Raw genomic sequence first — 10,620 nt, 5'->3', positions numbered from 1 at the left:
ACTGTCTGATTGCTAAGAATGGTCTTCATTCTTGCGGGAGATGCGGCAAAGACCAATTCTTTATGTTTTAGATATAAGTTCTTTGTCGGAGGGACAGCTGGCTATAATATTTCCCACTCTGTGGGCTTTCTTTTCACTCTGTTAGTGATTCCTTTGCTGTGCAAAAGTTTTTCAATAAGACCAGATTCTATTTGTTTATTCTTTGTAGGTTCCCCTGCTATCTGGGTTTTGTTCATGAACTCTCTACCTACCCCTAGGTCTTCAAAATTTCTACCTATTTTCTCTCCCAGTAGATTTAGTGTCTCTATTTCAATTTTTATTTGACTTTAGTTGAGTGCATGTTAATAGATATGGGGATAGTTTTAACCATCTGCATGGGGAAAGCCAGCTTTTCCAGCACCATTTATCAAAGAGACTATCTTTCTTTCATGTTTGGTCTCTCTGTCGATGATAAGGAGGTTGAGCATGTTTGGGGTTGCATCTGTATCTTCTATTCTATTTTTTTTTAATATTTATTTATTTATTTTGTGTGTGTATGGCCAGCTCAGCCCACCAGGGAGCGGGGCTGGCTGGCATGTGGTGCTGGGGATTGAACCGCGGTCCCTGTGCTTTGCTTAGCTTAGCTTGTTCTAAGTAGGTGCTTTAGACCACTGAGCCATCTCACCAGCCCTCTTCTATTCTATTAGTGTGGTTACTTGTAATACTTGAAGAAGGTCCCCTATATATCTGCCTAGCAGTTGAGCCTTATTTAGAGGGCTGATGCTGTGGCTGCCAGCTTTGGCAGCCCAAGATTGGCAGAGAAGGCACCAACCCTTGTGGGGTGCCACCCTTTGGCAAGACTTATGTGTGTGTGGCCAAACAACTGACTATGGAGTATGTCAAGTTTCAGGACTAAGACCCTTGGGAATGACTTCCAGATGCCTTGGCAAGACTTTGAGATCTTGACTACTTCATATGGGATGCTGCTATTGATAGTGTCTGACCAGAAATCCCATTTCATAGGGGTCCAGGTACAATAATGGGTTGCTCACAAAAAGCAATGTTCCCCCGATCTTTGAGGGAGTGGGAAGTGGAAAGATTACTTCAAAGCCAGGGTCACCTAAGTATTTTAAGGACATGACCCCACTGTTTGCATGAGGGGCACAGTGAGATACACTTACATAAGCATGTCTTGGCTTAGACAAAAGCACATGTGCAACACTGTTATGCCAGTACATGGGAGTACAAAGTTGCTGACCACTGACTCCTAGGAGCCAGGCAATAAAGGCTTACTGCTGCTGTTATGCTGACATCAGCTTGGCTTCCTTTGGGGACTTCACCTATGAAAACACCCCATCATTCCCCCTGAACCCAACATATTCATAAAGCAAACAGATGCCACCAGATGCCTATGAGTACAAGTTTCCAAAACATCACAAATTGTTATTTCACTGGGCAGTAGATGCCAGTGTCATAAATAGGATTTTGTTTCTTCTAAATGGTTTGGGAAAACAGCTAGCAAATGGCTGTTTCCTAAGATTATTAACACAGAGTCCAGCGTTTTCCTTGAAAACGTTTTCCTTTTTCTCTTGGAATTCTTTAGGGGTCTTCACATATGAACAGCAGTGAATGCTTCAACTTGAGAAACAGTCAAACCTCATTGGGCAAAGTGTCCAGGACATTTTCTTCTTTGTGTATAGCCATTCTGGAGGAGCAAGTTGCCTTCGAAACTTGTTTCTACCTCATCCCAACTCCACCTCCAACCGTGAAGCCAGAGAGTTTGAAATCAGAATGCTCCTGGCCTTGCTTGCTAATTCTATGTAGCTACCTCATGCTGGGCAAACTGAGGAAACTTAGTGCCGTGGTTTGTGTATTTGTTAAGATGAAAATAATGCCTGCCTTTCAAGGGTGCTGTAACAATTACAATGAAAATAGTATGCATAAACTGTTCCTAAAAGAACACGTAAAATATGATTGGCTCTCAACAAATTCATATTATTTCTCTTCAAAAATGTCATTCTCACCTAGTTCTTCATGTACTCTTTACACAACTTTCTAACTCCAATGATCAAACCTGATAATAAGTGGTTATATTTTCTAAGAAAGACTTCCTAAGCAAATTACCCTTCCTTTCCAGTTTTTGTCAGTAACCTTTAGCTGGTCCCATTTCTGGCATTGTTCATTAAATAAAACTATATGGCAGCCTAGACCCCAACTTTAACCACACACCCTGAGGTTTCAGAGCTGCTTAGAACATTAATGAAACCTGCTACCAGCCCTGCTGTCATTTCTTCTTTTATTTTAGACCACTAGACTGAGGACTGTTTTCTTTAAAGCACGGAGCTAATTAATGACAAGTCTGGATACAAGCCAACAAGCTAGATTACTAGGTCTTGGGAACACTAGAAGAACCCTCCCATGGCCTACGTTCCCGCTCTGTGGGCTTTCAGCAGTGCGTGAGGGAGACTCCTCCCTCACTGTAGGAGACGGCAGCAGCTTCCTCTACCGCGGTCTCAGGGATTCTCGCCTGCACAGTCTCTGTGGGCCTTAACTGTAGAAGGGCGAAGCCAGGCACTGCTGCCGAGGAGGGGCTAGTCAGCGCAATTAGCCACCACGCTCAGTCCCAGAGTCCCTGCAGCAACGGTGGTGTGTCCCCGTTGCTTACCCCTACAGTATCTGCAGCATAAAGTGCCAGATAATATTTATTTAATTGAAACCAGCTTTATTATATAATTTAGCCATGTCTATTTTCTACATTATTAGCATAAGCAATCTGTCTTTAGGTTCAATATATTGTTCCTGTGTAAATGAAAACATTTCAGGACTGGCCAGATAGCTCATTTGACTAAAGTGCCTGCTTAGGAAGGCTCAGCAACTGGGGTTCGATACCCAGCGTGCCATGCCAGTCTCACCCCCGGGGTGCACTGAGACATTGATTGAGACTGGGCATGGTGGCCTGCGCCTACAATCCCAGCGCTTGGGAGGCTGAAAATAGGAGGATCACTGCAAGTCCAATCTGTATAGTGAGACCCTGTAGACCCTGTACTAAATACATAAAAAAAGAGGATGTTTCATATTCTTTAGTATACAGCGATTTATTCTTTTTGTTTCCTCATGGAAGCTAGGAAGGAGAGGAAATATATCTTTTTTATTAATGCATGACTTTATGCTTTAATAAGTTTTATTCCAGAGTGCAGAATGGGTTATCTTTTATAAATAATCTAAATTTAATGTTTTACTAGCTAGTTGAAATGTAGACCAAAAAATTCTAGAGAAAAAAGTTGAATAAAGAAACATTCTGGGTTTGGCAAGATAGCTCAGTGGACTAAGCACATGCTTTGGCAAGGGCAGGGACTGGGATTCGATCCCTGGTCCCAAATGCCATGTTAGCCCTGCCCCTGGGGTGTGCTGAGCCAGCAACTGAGTCCAGGCGTGTTGGTACACACCTGTAATCCAAGCACTGGGGAGGCTGAAAACAGGAGGATCACTATGAGTCAGAGCTGTGTAGTGAGACCCTATACCAAATACATAAAAAAGAAACATTCTGAACCATTGAGTTTAATATATAAAATATTTACCTATATTACTATCACTTGTCACATACATGCATATGAATAAAATATGCTATTGAGGTAAATTTTGAATTAAAGCAAAATTAATTCCTAAGAATTACATATGAAGGGGCCAGGGAGATGGCTCAGTGGAATAAGCATTTCTCTGGCAAGCGCAAGGGCCCGAGGGCAATCCCTGGTTCCACCAAAAAAAAAAGGAATTACATATGAAGAGATCATACCTGTATGGATTTATATACCATTTTCTTAATATTCTGAATTTGAGCTCCCCAGTCATTTAAAATACTTTCCTTCCTGGTTTAAGTTTAGTTATGGTTGAACCTTGTGATTGCCAGGCAGGTGCTTAAGCCACTGAGCTATCTCCTCAGCCCTAATTTTTAAGAGAGTAGATAGAAAAAATAAACCATAAATGATACTGTTCTACTGTTATTAATTATTACTTTGAATCTTTGAATCTTTTCTTTGAGTATCTTACCTCATCACAATCTTTTGTATACCCTAACATGTTTATCTTTAGTCTTGGAACAAAAAGGAGAATTTAATCTACAGTGAATAAAGTTCATGCTCAGTGGTTGGAGCTTCTGAATAACCCCTTTGTGGTGGTTAAGCTTAATTGATTGGATTATGAGCTGCCAGTGGGATTATGAGCTGCCAATTGGATTAGTAAAATTCACATCAGGGCGTGCCTGGCTGGGTGTGGAAGGTGTGGCTACCACACGTGGTCCCTGCCTCTTTCTCTCTGGCTCTGTTCCTCTGCTCTGCTTCTAAGATTCTTTGCACTAAGAAGTTTTGCCTTGCCAGATGCCTTGCCCTTGTGTTTCTGCCTCAGATCTAGCTTTCCATGGACTGAATCTCCTGAAACCTTTAAACTCTTCCTCGTTTAATTTGTGGGTGTCGGGTATCGTGCCACAGTGACAGAAAAGCTGACACCGTTCTAACACATAACCAACTTTACTTCATACTACACATACATACTTAATAACAAAACCTATGGAATTTCATGTTTCTTATTCTTTGTGATGATATTCACGTTTGACCATAGCAAAACATTTTTCTAGATTATTAAAAATATGGAGATGATGATCCCCGGCATGCCATGCCAGCCCCGCCCCCCGGGGCGTGCTCAGATGGCCACTGAGCCTGGGCGTGGTGGTGCGTGCCTGCAATCCCAGCGCTTGGGAGTCTGCAAACAAGAGGATTACTACGAGTCGGATCCGTGTAGTGAGACCCTGTAGGCCCTGTCCTGAATACATAAAATAAATAAATACAAAATATGGACATGAGAAGGGACTCTGGGCCTAGCGCAGGGGTAAGGAGCTTCGCCAGCATGTGCAAGGCTCTGGATTCAATCCCCACTGCTACAGGAAGGAGAAGGAGAGAGGATTGAGAAGAAAAGGATCAAGTTGTAATAGCTTCTGTTACACTTCGTACTTGCTCTTATTTAATGCTATCAAACTGTGAAAGATTACCAATGAGGATGGCTGACTAGCTAGGAAACCAGGTTCAAATTAATTCCTAGCTTAACACAAATCTATGCACTCAGAGGAGGAAACTGCTGTGTCAGGTGTTGACATGTCCTGGTCAGATTATTTCCTGTTTTGGAAATCACTGTGCCCATTCACCACTGAGACTGTTGTGCTCATCCTCTATACAAGAAACTGGCCAGCTCAGTAAAAATAGTGTACATGTTTTTAATTCAATTGAACTTCAATTAGTAAGTCACTAGACACCTAAATAAGGGACATACAGGCTCTTTTCCTAGAAATCAAAAATGTTTATTTTCATATGCTGTGATTTTTTTAAACCTCTTTTGGGCAGAGTGAGGAACCAATTTTTAAAACATGTCAGCAACCAACCACATGAAGGGCTTTTTCCTGTCTGCCAATTTAAGAGTTGGACACATTTCCCTGGTTCTTCGTTGTCATCAACCTTAATTGGTTTGACTCGGTGTTCAGCACAAAGGGCTTCCGACAAGCTCACCGACAGGCGCATCACAGATGCAGCCTCACGGGGATGAACTCAGTGCTCGTCTCAGTCTTGGCAGATTCACAGAGTCCACACGCAGGGTGATCTTGGACGATGGCAGTTTTCAGCACCTCTTCAAATGCACTTTGGATGCCCTTTCCTCCTCCAGCAGCACCTGCTCGGCCGAGGTCGTGGGCTGAGCCTCTAAGCCCCTGTGACTTGTCAGAGGAAGGCAAAGATCAATGGTGTTCATTGCATTTTCATACCAACAAAACTTAGACTTCTAGTTTCAACTTCTATTTATGGTATCATGCCATCGGCCTTGTTAAATCCCCTTTAGTAAGATGAGACATGGTGGTGTTGTTGGTTTTTGGTGCTGGGAATCAAACTCAATGCTTGGTAACTGCTCTACCAGTGCAATATAGTATTATAGTTGAAGGAAGTCCTAGTTACTCTCATTAGTAGACATGCAAAAGTTTGGTAAATGATATTTTAGCCAGCAACTTCATTTTTCCAATCACATTTTCTATATATATATATAATCTGCTATTAATAATTAAACCAAGTTATCTAAATTGAATATTATTCCAAAATTTACTACATGAATTGCATGTGCATCCAACATTCTAATCTCCCTTTTCTCTGGTAGAACTTGTCCCCTGACCATCCCTTCCCTTTAGGAGGGGGCCGTGTTACTCATAAATACCACTGGTTGCAGTGACTGGGCCAGGCCAGGTAAGAACAGTCACCCCCCAGGATGTTTATTATCTAAATAGGGAGGGGACCATGCAACAGGGGGATCTTTTACTAACAGAAATACTTACTAATTGAAAAGTTGTTGTGAGCATTTAGTGTTTTCATAAATTGATTTTCCTTCTTAGGGGCCAGCCAGATAGCTCAATGGATTAAGTCACCTGCTTAGGAAGACGCAGCAACTGGAGTTCGAGCCCCCAGTGTGCTGTGTGGCCCCACCCCCAGGGCACACTGAGATGGTGATTGAGACTGCATATCGTGGCACCCACCTGCAATCCCAGCGCTTGGGAGGCAGAAAACAGGAGGAGCACTGTGAGTCCAATCAGTGTAGTGAGGCCCTGTAGACCCTGTACTAAATTCATAAAAAAATTCCTTTTCACATAGTAAATTTAAATTTACAGAGCAACATACTGTTTTTTAAAAAATATTTATTTTTATTTTTATTTCTTACATTTATTTATTGTGTGTGTGTGTGTGGCCAGCTCAGCCCACCAGGGGGCGGGGCTGGCTGGCATGTGGTGCTGGGGATCGAACCGCGGTCCCTGTGCTTTGCCAAGCTTGTTTCAAGTAGGTGCTTTAGACCACTGAGCCATCTCTCCAGCCCTATACTGTTATATTTGTACCTTATATTAACTTTTTTAATACTGGGGATTAAACTCAGGGCCTTTGTACTGACTACATTCCAGCCTGTTAGTAATTTTATTTTGAGATAAGGTCTTGCTATGCCACTAAACTGCTCATGGTGGGCTCGAATTTTCTATGCTTCTCATTTGCTGCCCAGAGCACTGGGCTTGTAAGTGTGTCCTGCCACCCCAGCTGGAACTTAACATATGTAGGCAAGCATGTTTGGTGCTTTTGCTGCTACCTTTGCAGTTTCTGTATTCCAGAGTTTGACTAGTGCTCTCGGTAACAGATCACAGAAATTCTGTTTTGCTCACCCGCTTTGCCCAAGCACCAGCTGGTCCATATTAGAAAACACCAATTTCTCCACATGGAAAGGAATTTACTTTCCTCACTGCTGAGAGTTTTGTTTATCTAAGTACCAGCTACTGAAAGTGGGTGAGGACAGAAAGACCTCGCAACTGTTTAAAAAGATAACGTCTGTGCACCTGTCACACAGCTGGAGTGACAACTTAACAAGGACCAAGCATGCAGGGATGGTGCTCTGCGGTTAATTTTCTCACAGGAGGTACAAACTCTCTGCTGTTTCAAAAATGCCTGTGCAAAGATCAGACCCAGGAGTATCTTCAATGAGCTCTTCTGCAATGCCAGCCTGAATGTTATCTTCCTTAATTTGTGGAAAGTTACAAACAGCAGTTGATTTCTTTTTTGTGTGGCTGCCTTAATCCACCCTGGGGGCAGGGCTGGTGTGGCATGTGGTCCCTGCGCTTTGCCTAAGCTTGCCTAAGCTGGCGCTTTAGACCATTGAGCTATCTCACTAGCCACAGCAGTTGATTTCTAAAGGCATAAAAGCCTGATACGGTCTCAGAGACTGAAAGTTATCAAAAGCAATTTAAAAGTGGTCTGTTCTACACTGAACACTACTCAACAATCAAAATGAACAGATTACAAGTGTGCATGGAGGTAGATGACCCTATAACCATAATGCAGAGAAAGCGAATTGACACAAAGAAAACTATTGGGGTGGATTCATTTACATACAGTTCAGAAAAGTTGATGCATTCACAAGTGGCTAAAAAACCACATAGCACAACTCAAGAAGAGATTAGTGTAAAGAGACAATGTGGTGAGCTTAGGGGAGAGGAAGAGGACAGGGTGTGGAAGATTCCTGGGAGGGGGTATTAGTTGCCAAATTTCCTAACTTGTGAGTGTTAACAGAAGTGTTTACTTTGTGATTTTTCATTTTGTCCTACATTTTTTTCAACCATTCCCCGATGTGTTCTATTTTGCCAAAAACATGGGCTATACTTTAATGTCATAATTAACTGAACATGGCTACTTCTTTCAAATGAAATCACTTCTAAACTGATGCAATTGAAGGATTATTCAAAATTGCATGAAATCTAGACAGGAGAAGACAGCTTTTAAATGAGAGAACTAGGGGTTAACTTTCCTGTAATAAGAGGAAATCCTTAATCTAAAAATATTGGCAGTAGACTAAAGCAAATGGTCTCAAAAAAGTAACACCACTTTCTTATGCCCTGTGGTACTGAATAAAGTAGATGACATTTTTATTCCATCATGGCTTGGATGTTTTAAATATCTTTGCCGAGTTTGTTGTCATTTTCTTCTAGACATTATGTCAGATAAAAGATTAATGGAAGAGTTTGCAGATTTAGAAATTGATAATAATCTGCTGGGAGCATTTATGAAAGGACAAGTTGGCACAAACATTCTCCCACCATCCAAGAAAGATGATACGCACTCAATCACTTCCCAAACCTGAGGTTACTTTGTGCAGACGCACCATGGGCAGGAGTCTGGCTACCTTTTCTGACTAATGCTCTTCCAACTTGGTACCCCACTGTCTGTCCACCTACTAAACAACTGGTGAACATTAAACTGCTTGATGCTGTGTATTTTCATACCTCAGCTAGTGTGGGAAGACTTTGGCTACATTAGGAAAGACTAGGTTATGAGAAAACTAATGTCCTAAAAACAACCTTTTAGAAATAAATACATAGGGCAAGGGATATAGCTCAGTGGCACAGCACCTGCCTGGCAAGCACGACCTCCTGAGTTCAATTCCTGGTAACCAAAAAATAAAAATAAAAATAAATATAAATATAAATAGTAAATATGCATTGCACAATTTCAAATCCCTAAAGTACAACTACATTTAAAATTTGATTGTGAGTCATTCCACATTTTCTGCACCCATGCAGTCTTTTGTTCACTACGATGATAGCATCTATATCGCTCTTTCCTTTTCCTCATAAAATAGATAACATTCAAAATAGTACGAAAGAGGAAAATAGAGGTCTACCTTTTTTCCTCACTGGTTGCATTATGTTAATAGACCTTCAGGCCTGGCTTTTCTGTCGGAGTTTTAACCAACTTAATCTAACAATCACCTTCCCTCATACTGTTTGTATCTATTCTTTGTAGTTCCCTGACTTCGTGCTTGGAGCAGCTCTGGTGTAGAATACTGACTGGATGTTAGAACCACCTGGAGAATTTTTACAGTCGCCCTCCTGTCCAGGTGACCACACACCACTATAGGCCAAGTCTTTGGGGGAGAGACTTGGACATCACGACACTGTCAAAGCACCCTTAGATGAGTCCAATGTGCAGCCAGCTTTAGGATATGCTGAGACTTTTGCACATTTGCTTTCTTGCCCTGTGAAAATTCCCAATCCCATTTTATTTATTTTTATTCCCCTCACCCCCACCTGCCTGGTTCCTACTCATTCCACAATCTTCCAAAGACCTATAAATTCATATGCATAAATTATCCTTTACATCATTTGATATCTCTGTAATAAACATTTTGAAAACTAAGTTATGTTCCTCAGGCTAATACCATACTTAAAAATCATTAATTGAGTTAATAACCACTGTTCCATTTGTGTTAGGTAATTTGCGTACATTATCCGATTTAATCCTTTCAATAGTCTTTCAGAGATATTCAAATCCCATAGAACTCCTGAGAGAAGTAAAACATGAGCAGTTTAACAAACTTCCCAGATATGTACTAAAGCTAAATTTTAGCTGCAATGTGAAGTTTTTAAAACTCAGGTATGCAAGATATTCACGGATGGGGGTAACCACTCGAACTGCTTCAGAGCTCAGGGGCATCTAGGGACACCTTAGTGAGGATGTGACCTCCTGTCTAGCACAAGCACGCAGTAGGACACAGTTATCTAACCATGGCTTGCCACAGGTAAGCGCGCATGTGCTGGTTAGAGCACTGCGTAAGGCTGTGAGTATGAGGTAACAACCTGCATAAGGATTATGCAATAAGGATGAGGGGCTCTTACACTCTGCTGCATGCTGCACGCAGACGTTGCTGATGTCTTGCACATACGCATTTTTTAACCTAGGGACCTCAGCCGCAAAAATCTCCCTTGGGGCCCCCTGAAGCAGGCTGACAGCAGGCTTGAAAACAATTAGAAAACTGTAAATGAAAAGCTGTAAAATCTTTTTGACCGAAACTATTTTTGAAATGTATACTGAAAAAGAATTCTAGCCAGATGTGGTGGTGCACACCTATAGTCTCAGCACTCAGGAGACTGAGGCTGGAGGATTGCCACAAGTTTGAAGCCAGCCTGGGGTATATAGTAAGATCAAGGCCAGTGTGAGCTATGTAGCAAGATTGATTATTGGTCAGATGGTACCCTGAACAATACGTAAGAAGAGTTTATATCTCTCAGATCAGCTACCACATCAA

This window comes from Octodon degus, unplaced genomic scaffold (assembly GCF_000260255.1).
Source record: "Octodon degus isolate 3935 unplaced genomic scaffold, OctDeg1.0 scaffold00021, whole genome shotgun sequence".
In the NCBI taxonomy this organism is placed as follows: Eukaryota; Metazoa; Chordata; class Mammalia; order Rodentia; family Octodontidae; genus Octodon; species Octodon degus.
This window is presented reverse-complemented; position numbering follows the sequence as displayed.